This window comes from Mixophyes fleayi, chromosome 3 (assembly GCF_038048845.1).
Source record: "Mixophyes fleayi isolate aMixFle1 chromosome 3, aMixFle1.hap1, whole genome shotgun sequence".
Lineage (NCBI taxonomy): Eukaryota > Metazoa > Chordata > Amphibia > Anura > Limnodynastidae > Mixophyes > Mixophyes fleayi.
This window is the reverse complement of record NC_134404.1, coordinates 185833346-185850574: the sequence shown is the minus strand read 5'-3', so window position 1 is coordinate 185850574 and position 17229 is coordinate 185833346. Positions and strand designations below refer to the sequence as shown.

At 37.8% G+C, this 17229-nt stretch overlaps 1 protein-coding gene across 3 annotated transcripts in view; it reads left to right on the top strand.

Moving 5' to 3' along the window:
- The window catches only part of PDSS2 (decaprenyl diphosphate synthase subunit 2), a 306498-nt gene that overhangs the window by 155420 nt on the left and 133849 nt on the right, over positions 1 to 17229 (top strand). The gene's annotated exons all lie outside the window — the stretch shown is intronic.

The following is a 17229-nucleotide window of genomic DNA, read 5'->3' as shown; positions in this document are numbered from 1 at the left end:
CTGTGCATCTCTGTAAAACTCATTTAAAATATGCTACTTTTCTTACTACTCTGTTTTACAATTATTCCAGTTTTGAAGTTACTCTGGAAAATATATATATATATATATATATATATATATGTATATATCTATATTTATATTTTATAACACCACAAATAGAGCCGGAGAGTGTTCACAGTGTAATACTTTCAAACATCATATAATATGGCGAATTTCATAAGTAGACTACATATAATTAGTAAAATCAAATAAAGCTTATCTGTGCAGGTTTCTTGCATACAACAGGGCACAGATGTATGTGTCACAGATGTCTAATAAACGTTTAATTGTACGAACGGTTAAAAACCCTGACATTGATATAAAAGTCTATTGTTTATCTGAAAATATGCTGGAGACTGCAAAATAGGCAAACTAGTTAATGTAATCATGGCTTGTTGTGGCATCATTGGTAATGCGCAACTGTATGACGGCACCTAATGATGACATCACAGCTTCTATCTAAGCATGTTACTGAAAAGCTGAAACACATATAATTAAACATTTGTTGTTTATATGATTAAATGTGGATGTAATCGTACATATGTAGGGAAGAGAGAAAGAATGTTGAAAAGTATGATACAGGAGCATTTGCGGAACATTAAAAATAATATTTTAGTTCTTAATCTCCCTAGATATTTTAGTACTGTTCACAAGAATAATCCAGAAACATTAATTTTCAAAGCTATTGAACATGTACCTATCAATTATAAGGGGGCAACAGGGAACTTCAATTATCAAAGAGAGAGTCTTCTTAGAATACGTGGGTTAGATTCTCTAACCCACAATCGCGTTAATGAGGGGTATAGATATAATTAGCCTTCTATCTCTGAAATGCACAATTTTATAGTTATTTTCTGTAAAATTATTGATGGTTTTTCTGTATGTTGTTGATACTTTGTAAATCGCTTTGTGGGACTTTGAAATAGATTAAGTGTGTTATATATAAGTGGATTGACTTTTCAGCCATTAAGCTATTAAGTGGTTTACCGTCACTACCACATCATGTAGATTTTTCTTGTGGGCAGTAATATATGTATATTATGTATATGGTGGCCATAAATATATTTATATAATCATGTTGGTTGAGGTAATAGTGTTCAATCATTTATTTTTAGTGTTTGTGTGTGTGTGTGTATGTATGCATATATATAAAAATATATATGTGCGTGTGTATGTATAGGTATATATATATATATATATATATATCTCTATCAGGTTTGCAGTCATGTTTTAAAAGTCTTTGCAGACCGATATTTATTAATCTTGTACAATTGCCCAGCTTGTCCAATTACTGGTTATATCATCATGTTTGCCTTGACAACTAATCCAGAAAAATGTGCCATAGAAGCCAAATGTTTGGGGTACATTGTCAGGCAAGGGCAAGTGAAATCCCAATTAGATAAGGTGAAAGTAATAAAAAATTGTCCACGACCAGAAAAGTCCCTTCCTAGGACTTGCCGGGTGCTACGGGCGATTCGTAATCCATTTTACCACTAGAGCTGCTCCACTTACGAACATGTTAAAAAAAAAAAAGTTTCCCAGATCGGTTAGCCTGGTATGACTCTGCAGAGGCAGCTTGGTCAGATCTTTGCATAGCCCTCTGTTCCTCTCGAGCACTACAAGCACCTGAATTTACCAGGATTTTCTTCCTCCAAAACGATGATCTGGTTTCGGCTTAGTTGCACTTGACAAAGGAAAAGGATGGAATAGAGTATCCAGTCCTGTATCTGAGTTACTTCCAAGGGAATAGAAATATGCTACCATTGAGAAAAAATGTCTCGCCATAAAATGGGCCGCAGAAGCCTATCTTTTAGGCAGAGAATTCTTGTTAATTACAGATCATGCACCATTGACTGCAGAACATTCCTTGATGTAAATGCCAAGGTAACCCTATGGTTCCTGGCACTGTAACCTTTCGGGTTTACAGTAATATATACCTAGGGAATTTTAACAAAAATGCAGATGCATTATCTTGGAAATTTGCGCTCTTCACAAAGTCCACGCAACTCTACTTGGTGATGCTAGGGGCAGGGATATGTGACAGAGGGAGTGGTTTTCCACAAGCTTCTAAGAAAGGAGTGGTATTTAGCTGACAGTCTGCAGAGGAAGGCTGCAGACATTAAACACTTATACAGCAGTGTATCTAGTTCAAAGATGAACAGGTAGAAGACTTACGTGTGATTTAAGTTACATGTTTTTAAGTAATTTGAAAGTGTCTTTTTCCACAGCTAACAGCAAGGGTTACACAGGGTGTGTCTGCAGTGAGATTAATCAAGCAGAGCATCTGATGAGAACTCCTTTATAAAGAAAAGGTGGGAGTAGTTTAAAGTATTCAAACCTGTCTTACATTTGTACAGTGTGATGGATGCAGAATAAGTCGGCCTTTCTCTAGCGAGTTGGTCTCTGTTTTTTTAGCGTTAGGGTCACAACAAAGTGTGTGGAACATTGTGCCATCTGCTACTTTGCTATCCTTACAATAAAAGCAAAGAATCACGCAAAAAGTTGTTCATGTGTGCTTCACCAGTAAGGTACCCATGTCACATACATATATGTAACAAATATATATATTGTTATGTGCGTATTGTCGCTAACCAATAACGATTGTCGAACCTCGAGTTGTGTTTCCAACGCACAAAGATTTATTCGCAAATAGTAGAATAAATATGCTCAAGCGAAGTAATAGTAAATACAGCCGTTACTTATCGCAGGCGCTCTGGATCCAGTGCAGTCATTCAATCCTGAAGTCTGGGGACAAGATGTCTGCACTCTGGATCACAAGCTGCTGCTTATATACACAATCAAATACAGTAATACAATGAAGATGGAATAGCTTGCATCTATTGGTCCAGGTCTCAGGAAGGTCCAAGGGGTCGTCATCATTGGCCAGTTCATACAAAGGAATCCAAAGGAGGGGGTCATCTCTGCAGGGGGTATGCTTTGCTCTTCCCGCCAAGATTCCTTAGTCTTAAGTAGTTCATAATCCCCTATCATTCATAACTTGTGTATGCACTCTGCGATTCCCTCGCAGAGTGAACCAAACAGTAGGATATGTAACGAGGTTCATTATGATACCACTCATGATGTGATTCCTTCAACCTGTTCAGTGTATTTCATTAATATACATGTAACTCTGATATAACATATAAATACTACTATATTTCGACATAACTGACTATGTGTTGCAACTACCATTAATGTGTGCTATTTTATAAGTATGCGTGTTTGTGCGAATGTATGGTAAAAGACCGATTACTGTTGCTGCCACGTGTAGTGGATGCGTACGCTCTTTCACGCCGTAGCGTGCCCTTGTACGTCGTAGCGTACCGTACGCATCTTTTCAGACAAAGACAACCAAGTTTGCTAGACTTTAATTGAAATGACTTTTTTCAATTTGCTGACTTCGACAATATATATATATATTGTAACAAAGTGAGGTGTTTAGCTAGTAATCCGCAGTGACAGGATGTAAACAGTGTTAGACATTTGTGCAACAGTACACCTAGGTTGAAGATAAACAGGTGGAGGACATATGTTTGACAAAATAATAGTATAAAAGTTTATTTTAACTTACATGGTTTGGAAGTGCCTTTTACAACAGCAGGCTGGTTGTGTCTGTAGCTAGAGCAAAGAGGGCATTTGATCAGAAATCCTTTTTAAAGGTAAGATGAGAGTGTCACATGCCCATCAAGCTAGGGCTGTGGGAGGAGTGTTTGGTATAGAATCCTTTTCGTTTCACTGTTCAGGGTGACCGATGCTAGAAAAACTGCACGGTTTGTGGAATCTGTTTATTTAGTGTTTAGGGGCACAAGAAATTGTATGGGATCTTTATGGTGTCAAATACTGTACCCTCTTGACATTAAAAGATAGGAAAAACACCCTTCTCTATTGCTCTATCAACAAAAGATTGACACCTCACTGCCTTGTGTGGACAGTTTCATGTATTCCTGCCATCCGAGGACATCCATATATGTGTATACACCAACACCCAGCCACGGCCAGACAAACAGGTTATAGTCATGGACAACCATTGCGAATTGATTCAACTGTTTATTAATTTTTTAACAACTTTAATTATTCAAGGTTCAGCAGAAAGCCACATTATAGTGAGAACATAATAAGGCAGCGTGTCTCCAATCAGTTCAATGTCGAGTCAATTCAACTATTTTTTTTTTATTTAAAGTTGATTCTTTATGTAGATTTTAACAGTTAACCAGTTCTGACCTTTCAGTGTTCATGACTCAGCCATGGTACATGCGAGGCAATCATACTTTCCAGACACCATGCATGTCTAAATAAGCTTCACCATATGCTTCTTTACAGCTTTGATTTTCTCTCTGTACCAGTTTTCTTACGCACTATTTTTACATCCTGAAAGAAAACATAATTGTCCATTACAGAATAATCTGTGAAAGACAGAGAAAACCACATGCTTTAAATAGTGAAACATTGTGCTATACCAATCTTTGGAAGCCTGGCTGTTCTTTGGTCCCATGTTTCCAGATCGTTACATCGTCTCTGTTCTGAAAGGAAAGTGTCGACAGAATGCGTGCCCACTTTTTCTCTGGTTCAGAGGATTGTTCATTGTATGACTTGTCTCTGTGTAGCTGGACTGGGTCTAAAGAAGAAAGGATATCTAAACAACCAATTTAGAAAGTATAAAATTGAATACATATATCGGACGTAAGATTTCAATCCTACTGTCTAGATAATTGTTCGTTCCTTTCAAATTCCTTCCTTTGAATTAAGTTAGTCTTTCCCTCTCGAGAGCCTTTGAAAACTTGATGATCTTCAGTTGGAGGGTATCTTCTGGGAGGCAGTAATAATAATGAGTATTGACAAGTAGCAACATGCTTGTGAAACTTTGTGGAAGACAGTATATGGAAATTTTTAGCTCTACATTCATGAGCAAAGGGATGTATTCAATTGGTGCCGCTAAAATGTGACAAAGCAGCTGGTCTTGCAAACGTAAACATTTTCAGCGGCCACTCTATATTCTTCACACTTCTCTGCAAGAAGTTCTATTGAACTTGCCTTGCTGGTGTCACCAGGATTTACTACCTAATTTTCCTTGGATTTTAATGCTTGCGAGGTGCCTGCAGAGCTTTTTTTCAAACTCTCAAAGTGCCAGGGCAACATCTTCGTGGAGATCTGATACATCTCTCTAATAAAAGGTAGTTATCAGCAACTCTTCTTCCCTTCTTTGATTGAATAACTTCACCTGTGCCAGGGTGACCTTTGTGAGCAATGCCAAGTTTTTAAGCAAAGACTTGGTGGATAAATTGCTGTGGTACTCCTGTTGTTTCTCATCAAGATACAAGTGCATCTTTTTTACATCTTCTGTGAAAGGTAAGAGCTGAGGCATTTCGACTTTTAAGGCAGCCCATGAGATCAGCTTGTTCCATCTTGCTTCATAGATCTTTCTGAAGTTAATGCATTTTCCATCATAGCAGTTCAGACCTCCATCAATGCTCAGCTATTCACAATGCTCTAAATCTTTTGCAAGCCATAGGCCAATCTTCAGTGCCATTGAGAGGGTCTTCAATGGTTCAATTTCATTGTCATGGCCAGCTAGCAGCTTCACAGCATCTACTTAATGCAAAAAGTTAGATTGATCGGTAAAGTCTTTGATCTACTCCAAAATGAGTAGTTCTTTTTACATATAACAGTAGCCTTCCCCTTTCTCAAAGTTTCTGATGGATGTACTCATGTACATCTGATCCAATCTGGTTGTAGAGATGCTGCCCAATCTGCATGATGCAGCTGTCCTTTTAATTGTAAATACATTTTCACCTTGGGTCATGTCTTCAAAAGTTTCCAAAAGCCAACTTTGATGTCAGATGGAATAGGCTGAACAAAGACACACATAAGCAGGACCCTGCTGGGGCAGAGGACATGTAATTGAATATGTGTATGAGACTGCATTTCCACTGACAGCCAATGGTGGAGTGCACACACATTCCCCTCCACAGATTAAACACACACACACACATTTTGTCCCTCAAAAGTGACTCGTTGGGGACATACCAGATTTTGATGCTTGGTATACAGTTGTTGCAAGGTCTCCTGCATTGACTAGCATTGTTTTTGTGGGGAATTAATTTTGTGCCCCCACTACATCTGAGGTCCCCACAGTGTTGGTGTGTAAACAGGTCAATGTCCCAACATGTATAGGAATACAAGTACACACATACTGAATGGCCACTTCATTATATACACCTGCTCGTTAATACAATATCGAATCAGTCAATCATGTGGCAGCAGCAACTCAATGCATTAGCATGTTGATATAGTCAAAAGGTTCAGTTGTTGTTCAAACCAAACAGGGTGTCAAATGTGTTTTGAATTAACAACTGCAACAATAAATTAATATTTTCATGTATGAGTTATAAGGACAAAATCAATCTGTGGAATATTTGTTAACACTAGTGCAAAGGAAAAAGTTTATATAAACACATCATTTCACACAATGCATTTCAATAGACAAAGACTGCAAACTTGTCAATCAAACTCTGTCTGCTCAGGTGCAGAAGCACCCATATCCCTATACGGAAACCTTTTGCACAGGGATGAAAGCTAATGGGATGGACATACTTAGTAAAATTTAGACTATAGGTTGTCTGCCTGCTTTTATCATAGAAAGTAAAGTTTGCTGCTAGGAATAAGGCACTTTTAATGTCACTTAATACACGTTAATATCCTATATAACTCTTTGCATTACCTTGTGATGCCTCTGTGCTCACAGGGATGTGCTTATTATGGCAAGGGTCACCTGCACACCTTAAGTTACTTCATATTTTAGCCTACAGAGGAGTGTCTTTCTGCACATATTAGGCAGTGCAACTGCTGATCTCTTTTAACACAGGTAGTTATATAGGCCGTAGACAGAGCGTATCACCGTTCATGTGACATGTTTGCATGTCTTGTGTCTTGAGCATTGAATATATATATATATATATATATATATATATATATATCTATCTATCTATATATATATATATATATATATCGGAGAAAAATAAGTCCGCGCTCGGTATATCCCACATTGTATGTGATACCAGATGCGTGGCAATATAAATGCCCATATATGTATACAAAACAAAAAAAAAAAAAAATATATATATATATATATATATATATATATATATATATAAAATCTGGCCCTTTGCCATGTGATTCCAAAAATATGGCACTACATTAGTGCCATACACTAGATGTTGGATGGCCTGCTGTAAATATGTATTTATTATGGTACCTGAAATTAAAAGAAAATATTTTACATTTCTGGAGAGTAGCTGCCTTTATAGTCAATGCAACATTTCTCAGTGAAAAATCCAGTTCTGTAGGGGGAAAGGAATATTATTTTATATCCTACCAGCCATCATGTTTTGTAAAAAGAAAAAAAAAATTAATCCATAGGACTTCTTAAACTGAGGGCACAAAGCAGTGGCTCCATATTTTAGATATAAGGACAATATATTGGACAATGCCTGCTCTGTGAGATATTGTGCCAAAGTCCCTGGAACTCCGCAGCTTCACATCGAGTGCACTCACCTTTTGCATGCTTCCAACTGTATTGCTTGGATAAATTATTCATCTTATGAACAATCATTTATCATTCATCCTATGGATGGTAAAACTTTTTATCTTATCCACTATGAAATGTGTCACTCTGCTTTAACTTACCTATATGTCACCTACACAAGATTCCATCATTTTGAAATTGTATATATATCGTTAAAAGACAGCCTGTCACCAGGTTGATGGTTGCTTTTTTATTTATATGATGCTTTAATTGTTTGTTATATAGTATCCTATTCACTGAGCATTTAATAAAATAAATAAAAACCTCCCTGTAGTTTACTAGAACCTCCCTGTAGCTTGTCGAGCTTCTGTTTCTCTCAGGCCAGCAATCTGTGCCCTAGCCTTCAAAGGGGCTGCAAAGAGGAATGAGGGAGAGAACCGTGTACTCCATCCTCCGTGCAGAGGAGGTCAAATGACGCAGATTTCGGCTGTCCCTGTTCTGATATAATTTGGGAGCAGCCGGCAAAGTCTTGGCGGGCCTCCTGTTTCCCATCTATGTTCTAGATAACTGTGTGCTTCCAACTTTGGAACAGTTTCAGCATGACAATGCCCACATGCACGAAGCGAGGTCCATCAACATTTTCCCGAGTTTAGTGGGAAAGACCTTAACTGGCCTGTACAAAGCCCTGATTTCAACCCCATCAAACACCTTTGGGATGAATTGGAACATTGCGAACTTACCGACCAACACAGGTGCCCAACCTTGCTAATAGTTGTGTGATTGAATGTATGCGCGGGCTAGTATCTTCTGATGGCTATGATTATTTGTAGCTATATAACAAATAGTGTTAGAGTTTAATGTTTGCGTTACATGTACATACCCACATAATTTAGCATAATGTAAATCAATAGGAACAGTGCAAGCTTTAAACAACAAATGTGATCAAACATTTTATGCTGTTTTGGACTAGAAAATTTCTGTTTTATATACTCATCTGTCATTTTCAGCTTTTCTTTTTTCTGCCCATTATTTTGCCAAATGATCCCTGGCACAGCACTTAGTCACCTGCTGTCCAGAGTTTTTATTCCTGCCTAAATGTTCTCATCTGGTTGCAGAAACAGTTCCTGAAAATAATCCAGTGTCATATGTTGATTTTTCTTTTTTTGTTCCATTTTTGCTTATGTTGCTCTCCTTTGCCTCTCTCCAGGCGTTTGACTGCTGCCACATGCTCATTAAATATAATTGGTGCATCTGGACGGTTTTAGTTTTTTTGTTGTTTTTTCTTTCCTCTTAATAGTTGATGTGGATCCCTTGGAGGACTCATTCAGGTACTTCATATTATTCCTGCCCCTAAAGCAATGTCAAGTGGTTGATGAAGTCCTTAGTCTCTTTAGGACTCTCTTGTAGATGCCAGTTGTGAAACAAGCTATCATGTATTTTGCAGATTAACAAATGTTGCTTAATTTTCTGCAACAACCTATTTTTAAATATTTTTAAATATTTTAAGGTAACAGTCATTATAGTAATTGAAACTACATTAAACCGTTACTTTACAGAATTGTGCATTTTAAGTAACTTTTGGTACAGAGTGCTAGATCATGTCAGGTAATGCCCTTAGGTTAGTGCTAGAGCACCTCTAGTGAAGCCGGTGGTGTCAGTCTTATGAGAGACTGTCAGACAAGTAATGATGGCCCGGTACAAAGCACATGACATCTGTTATATATAGCTGTGGGGAGGCGTTTTTATATCTGGTTTAAAGTTGCATTATAAGATTACAGCGTTAAATAAAAATGAGCTTCCTCTTGAAAAGGACAAAGTAGATGTCTTTATTTTAGTTATTTTTTTGACATTTATTTATTTTGAAATAGCAACCATATGATACAACCTTGTATAAAGTTTGCATTGAACCTCCTCCCACAAGTTCAGTATAGTTATACTAATCAATCACTTGTTCAAACTGGATATCACATTGAAGTGAGCAGAAGAGAAGGCCGTGATAAACACATTGTATCCTTAGACTTTTGTGGTATTTGGAGTTGAAGCCCTCAGGATCTTGGAACAGTTAATGGAACAGAAAACATGCAGCTGAAGTTGCATAATGCCAATTAAAAAGTTAATGGCAATGCAGTGCTGGTGCATTCTATTAGGCACTTGTTTGTCATCAAAGTGATGTTGATTGAATAAACAGTACACAATTACTGTTGCTAATTATACCTAATATGACCGTGAACTCTAAAGAAAGCCCTCTGAAATTGTGATTATTTTCACTATGAAATGGCTAAATGCTCAAATACACGGCAAAGTTGTATTACAGTGGAAATATACCTAGTAGTAGTTTCTTTCTCAGCCTCACTCCACTCTTGAATCTGTGTGACATCATGATGACATAACTACTGATGCATTTATTATCTTGAACTAACCAGTGCTTCCATCATCAGATTTCCCTGTACTACTAAAATTGAGCAAGTCTCTTTATTCCTCTATTCAAAATGGAATAGACAGGGATGGTCGCTTTCCAACTCCTCTTATTACAGATCAGTATGTAACATATACTTTGATGCACTGATATGCAATATAGTATCATATAAAAATAAAGAGCTGTGAAAAAGTCATACTTTGATTGGCAAGCAGACTAGGTGACTTTCCAAATCAGGTTGCTTTAGCATTAGCTATATAATGACTGGCATGTGCGTATTGGTGTATGATTTGAATCTGTTTATATTTATGACTTTATTTATGACATTTTATCTTCTAAATAGGTTGTTGTATAAGAGCTTACTGAATGCTGGTATCTATATTCTCATTGAGTATATCTGCGGTCACTGATTGACTGTCTACAGACTATGCCAATGGCACACAAATAACATAGATTAGCAGGCCCTTTTCAGGTTCCAAAATAATACATAATGTTGACCAATATTGTTATGTAATATGTTAATGAGCTTTTCTGATACTTTTATTGTTAAGGTTTGTTCCCCTTGTATAATGCTCCAAATTAGTTATGTGTTAGGTCGGGTACAAACTACAGAATTTTCCAAGCAATGTGTTATCTGCAACACTTGTACCTACGACTGAAGTTCCTATCAGTTGGTCAATTCATGCGTACACACTATGCACGTTTTAAGCGATTTTTGCATAACCGTTCAGTGTCATAACGTTGTCTCAAAAGATTGTGACTCCGTAAACACTGAACCAACATATGGCTTCCCTACAGCAATATTTCAATTAAATTTAAATTAAGGGCTGAACATCACCGGCAAAAACTCCCACAAACTCAGATTCCGGAAAAGGAAATACGTCATTGCCATTCATTCTATAGTACATCTTTTTGTACGTTTGTTAGGCAACTGCACATTTACTATGGTTTATTTTAATATAATGGCCACAAAAAATCTACAGAAAGCTTGTGGTCTTTTGCTTGTCGCTATGGCAAGAACACTGCAGGCACAGACCCATAGAGAAAGAAATAGAAAGAATCAGACTTGTTGGACCAAAGAAGTGGTTTCAGAGGAAAGACTCTTTTTCTCTAATGTCCCTGTTACAGGAGATACTGGACAACAACCCTGATGACTTCAAGAATTTCATGAGGATGAATGAGCTCACATTCCAGGAGCTGCTCCAACTTCACCCCCATCATCCAGAAGGAGGACCCCCATTTAAGGAGACCCATATCTGCAGATCAGAGACCAGTTGCTAGATTTTTGGGCACAGGAAGGACACTGACTGATCTGAATACAGCACAGTAGTTTCACCCAAAGCTCGGGGTTTGATCATAACTGAGATCTGTGGGGCTATTGTACAAGTTCTGCATGGACAATATATGAAGGCTGGTAAAAGAAATACTCTTTTTTTAAAAAAAAATATTGAAATAGAAACTAAACATATCAACATATTAAAATGCACAGCAAAAAACAAAATATAAAACCTTTAAAAGTGCATATAAAAACTATAAAAAAGTAATTATAAAAACAAAATACACAGGGGTCACAGCTGTTCATAATGTAAATGTTCACTGTTTTTCAATAGTGACAGACTCCCTGTATTCTGTAGCATACCGGTGCTACTCATAGGTGTAGAAGTCCTGTAGGGAGGTGAGGTAACTGATTGGCTTCCCATGACAGGATGTTGCATGTGGAGTGGTAGTGGCCGAAATGTATATGATTTAGCCGGCCTGAAATGTCCTTGCTTCTGTGTGTTGAGGGGATTTTTGTCAATACAGTATCCCAACGTTGACCTACAAATTATGTCAAAAGCCAAACGTTCCATCTCTATTCGCATTTCTCTTTGCATTTCTCATTCTCTATGCAAGAGTTGCTCCTAGCAGGGAAAATTCGTTAGGTTCTTTTGACATCAAGTGGGTTGCAGACACTATCATTTTTCGTGTGAGCGAGTCACTTTGCTCTTGATCACGGACCTTTTTTCTTCTCTTCCTGTCGCTTTAATCCCCTCTGTGGCTGTGTGGGTAGGTCGGTGTTCTCCTGGCTGTCTAGTGTCAGCTGGTTGATATGCAGTATTGTGCCGCCTTGCTCTGCCACATCACAGAATCCGGCTTCATATAAGACAGCTGTCTGTGTAGTAAAAACAGAATGTAAACTAGTTAGTATAACAATACATGCATGTATCGATTTTTAACAATATTCCTCTTACAGTTTCCTACGACAGTTGAGCAATGGCGAGTTATTGCTGTAGATTTTGAAACCCTTTTGAAATTTCCCAAATTGTGGCAGTGCCATAGATTGCAAACATGTGAGAATTATGCCACCCTCAAAAATAGGATCCAATTATTACAACTATTAATGATTCTTTAGCATTAGTCTGATGGCCATAGTGGATTCCAACTAGGAATTCCTATTTGTGGACATTGGGTTAAATGGAAAGGTGTCAAATGGCGGGGCATTGGAGCAGACTCCTTTCCATGGCAAACTTAAAAATAATTAACTTAATTTGTCATAAAGTGAAACAAAATATGGACTAAATTTTGTTTTTGTAGCTGATGAAGTGTTTGCGCTACACACCAATGTATTAAAACCTTATCCACAAAGAAATCTGTCAACAGAAAGGAGGATCTTTAATTATAGATCGTCAAGAGCGAGGCGAGTTGTGGAAAATGCTATTGGTATATTGAGCAAAAGATTTAGAAATTTTAATTCCGCTATAAATATGCGCCTAGACAAAGTAGACAAGGGGGTGATGGCTTGTTGTGCCCTACACAACTTTATTAGGTGTAAAAGCCACAGAGTGCGCAGTGCACCTAGCAATATGGAGAGCCCTCTGGAAGTTGCGGTAGGGTGGTAGGGTTGACACCACTGGAGTCATCCCAAGTGAGAAATGCCAGTCAAATGGCAAAATTAAACAGGGGGGCCTATTTAGAATATTTTAATAATGAGGGTGCTGAGTCCTTGCAGAATGACATTTTGTAATGTATGCGGCATAGCATTGTTTGCTTGTAAACTTTATTGTCAGGTACATGTAAATAAATAAATATTTTACGCATTAACAATGTTATATGTTTCACTTACTGTGCCACTTGTCGATATGCCATTTGTTTGTAGAAGTTCAGTGAGGAACTACTCACCATCTCTATGTTGCAGGTATATTGTCTTGCTATTTCCTTATCACGGGTGAAACGCAGGAGATCTAATTACCTCAACTTGGGCAGATACACATCCTCAGCCCCTGCCCTTGATTTTTGGAGGCCTCAATCTTAAGTTCCTTTTTAAAGACAGTCCTTTCCTGTTTACCCACTCTACATTTGCTCCGGGGTAATGTGGATGGCACACGTTCACCATGTCTTACAAAGCCACACTCCTCTTCTGCCTGTTTGAGTACTTTTTGGATTTTGTTTTCCACAAGCGGGTATAGGATCTGTTGACCTCAATAAAGTCCTTTGTGAGCTACACACTTCTATCAGATGCCATGTTAAATTATTTCCTAAACAAATAAAAAATAAATATTGTCATATTTACATACACACCCCTAAACGAAAAATACATAAAGTCTTGTGCTATAAATTTAAAACAAAAAAACACATATATTGTCATATTTACATACATATCACAAAACAAAAAATAATATTTCAATAGCTATAAAATCTGGTAAAATAATAATTATATCCAATAGTATGCTATGGAAAGTTCAGGGCAAATTATTCTGACACAGCTGCAAACACGAAGGTATTATACACAAATGAATGTTCACCCACAATGCTCCAGTCTGCAGCTATAGCTGCCGTGATTGGTCCACACCAACTGTGAACGCCCATGTCTCTCCAGCGGCACCTGAGAAGATGGCATATATCAGGAACAGGTACAGTAGAAAAGTGACAGAAGTGATAATGAAGTGAAGGGGGATGGAGAAGAAGGGATGCAGAGGACATTAAAAGAGCCAAGCCAATGAGCCCAAGTGACATGGAGATGATGGTGAGAGTGCTGGACGAGCACAACTACGACTGTGAAAAGAAAAATTACAGAAAAGTCAGTCACCAAAAGGTACTAATTATGTAGAAGCTCATACATCTTCTAAGTGGAAGACTCGGTAGCAAAAGGTCAAAATTCCAGATCCGAAAAAGTTGGTCCGCCCTAAAGAACAAGGAACAAAGAAGGGTCTTGAAAATCTGAAAGAAGATTAAAAAAGTGAATATTAAAAGTGGTTATAAAAAATGTTAGAAGCTAGTTAGTAAATGGTGTTGGTAATTACCGGTATCAATAACGATTAGTAAAAGTTTGACATCCATTTACAGAAAGAATAATGCACGAAAAAGTGTGCTGAGTAGGTACACAAAAAATTACAATGGAAGATGCTGTAGCGAATATAAAACAAGAAATCACTGATAGAAATTGGAGAAATAAAAGAGGAACTGAAAGAAGGTAATTCAAAATCGTTAAAAAAATTAGGAATTGTAAGGTGTACCCTGTTCTGTTATATTAAAAAAAGTCTTCCTTATTTCAGTTGGTACAGACTAGCACGACAGCATGCCTGGCTATACCCAGGAGGAACATCAGCATAAAGTGATTTCAAGTAGTGTCTAAGGTGACCAAAATGGTAGTAGTCCCACTGGTAAAATCAATGTTGTGTTCTGTTTCTTTGTTAAACATAATTAAAATACTTGTCCTTTCTTCATTATCATCATCATCACCATTCTTTATAAAGATACCATCATCATATCTGACGAAAGTTCGGAAGGAGAGAAGGAGGGCACACGCACTAATATTTGTAGTACTTCCGAGAAGATGGAAAAACTGAATGAATATTTAAAATTATTGAGGGATAACATCAATGATGTTAAGAAAAAGTCCCACAAACTGGAGAAAAATTACCAGGACTTGGTTCACATGTATGAGAAAGTAATGTTAGAAGGCAGTAGCCAAATTAAATGTTAAAATTACTACTGAAGTGTTAACTATTTTAGTGGATTAAGAAGTTCTGTAATTTTTTTTTCTACATCCAGTTTTGGTGGACAATGTTTACAGTCATGGCCAAAAGTTTTGAGAACACAAATATTATTTTTTCACAAAGTCTGCTGCCTCAGTTTTTATAATGGCAATTTGCATATACTCCAGAATGTCATGAAGAGTGAACAGATGAATTGCAATTAATTTTAAAGTCCCTCTTTCCATGACAATGAACTTTATCCCAAAAACAACATTTCCACTGCATTTCAGCCCTGTCACTAAAGGACCAGCTGACGTCAGGTCAGTGATTCTCTCATTAACGCAGGTGAGAGTGTTGATGAGGACAAGGCTGGAGATCACTCGGTCAAGCTGATTGAGTTAGAATAACAGACTGGAAGCTTTAAAAGGAAGGTGGTGTATGAAATCATTGCTCTTCCTCTGTTAACCATGGTTATCTACAAGGAAACATGCGCAGTCATAATTGGTTTGCAAAAGAAGGGCTTTACAGGCAAGGATATTGCTGCTAGTGAGATTGCACCTAAGTCAATCATTTATCGGATCATCAAGAACTTCAAGGAGAGTGGTTCAATAGTTGTGAAGAAGGTTTCAATACGTTCTAGAACACCCAGCAAGCGCCAGGACCATGACCTAAAGATAATTCATTTGCAGGATCGGGGCACCACCAGTTCAGAGCTTGCTCAGAAATGGCAGCAGGCAGGTGTGAGTGCATCTGCACACACAGTGAAGCAAAGACTTTTGGAGGCTGACCTTATCTGTGAGGAGTTTGTATGTTCTCCCCGTGTTTGCGTGGGTTTCCTCCGGGTTCTCTGGTTTCCTCCCACACTCCAAAAACATACTGGTAGGTTAATTGGCTGCTATTAAATTGACCCTAGTCTGTGTTTCTGTCTGTGTATGTATGTTAGGGAATTTAGACTGTAAGCTCCAATGGGGCAGGGACTGATGTGAATGAAAGTGCTTTTGGGGTGTCCCCCATTCTTTTGCATTCATTTTTCAAAACTAAAGTCCTATTTGGCAGCAGTATTTCTACAATTTTTTGCACTACAAGTGGTTTGGGCTCATTAAAATGGATCCAAAGCCGTCCACATATGAGCAGAATCAGCAACCAGGTTCTGTCACCAGTCCTGATGGTAGTGTTCCCAGTACGTCATCTGGGAGAGGCGATGTAAAAGTACATAGTCTTTTTAAATCTGGGAAAAAAAACACACCCGAAAAAAAATTACCGTGTTGAAGAGAAAAAGAAGTGTAACTGAGGAAAAGTTAACTGCCGATAAAAATTTTTTTGCCAACATGCCATTCTACACACGCAGTGGCAAAGAAAGAATGAGGCCTTCGCCTTTCTCTATTAGTGGCAGATCCAAAAAAGGTTACTGAGTCTTCTTGTATGGACACTCGTGACCAAGCAAAACCAAGTAATTTGGAGTCTAAAAGTGGTGCACAAGTACTGTTACGCGTGAAAGCCGAGCTGCAAGAAAACAGTAAGGCATTAGAGGATAATGTATGCTCTGAATCAGAAATGACACCAATCCCTGTGGAGAGAATTAGAAGAGGATGAGGGGGAGATTTGTGTAGGCGACGAGGGCACTAATGATAATGTTGATGATTATGATGCAGACAGATACCAAATTGCCTTTCTCAATTTCTATTTATATTCTAGACTCTATAACGGCTGAATAGTTTTCTATTTTACTCCTAGTGGAGAGGGGGTCTGATGCAGACAGATACCAAACTACCTTGGTCCATTTATTTTTACATTCTAATTCTACAGTCTATGCAGGCTGCTTTTTTCTATTCAACTACAAGTGGAGGCTTGGGGGGGGGGCATAGATAGCCTCCAAACTACCTTGGTCCATTTATTTTTACTTTATAATTCTACAGTCTATGCAGGCTGCTTTTTTCTATTCAACTACAAGTGGAGGCTTGGGGGGGGGGGGGGGGCATAAATAGCCTCCAAACTACCTTGGTCCATTTATTTTTACTTTATAATTCTACAGTCTACGCAGGCTGCTTTTTTCTATTCTAATTATTCTACTACAAGTGGAGGGTGTAATATACACCCAGAGACGATGGCTACATTGTCAATAATCAAAGATGGAGGAGGTAGACAACCAGGTTTGTCTGTATAATTTGCAGGCAAGTGTTCGAATTAAGGACAGCCTACCAGGGATAAAACTGTTTTTTTCATAATTTATTAGCTTTAGAATTACCTCACTTATCCAAGAAACTGGTGGAGCACTAAATTAGGTTATTTTAGAGCAA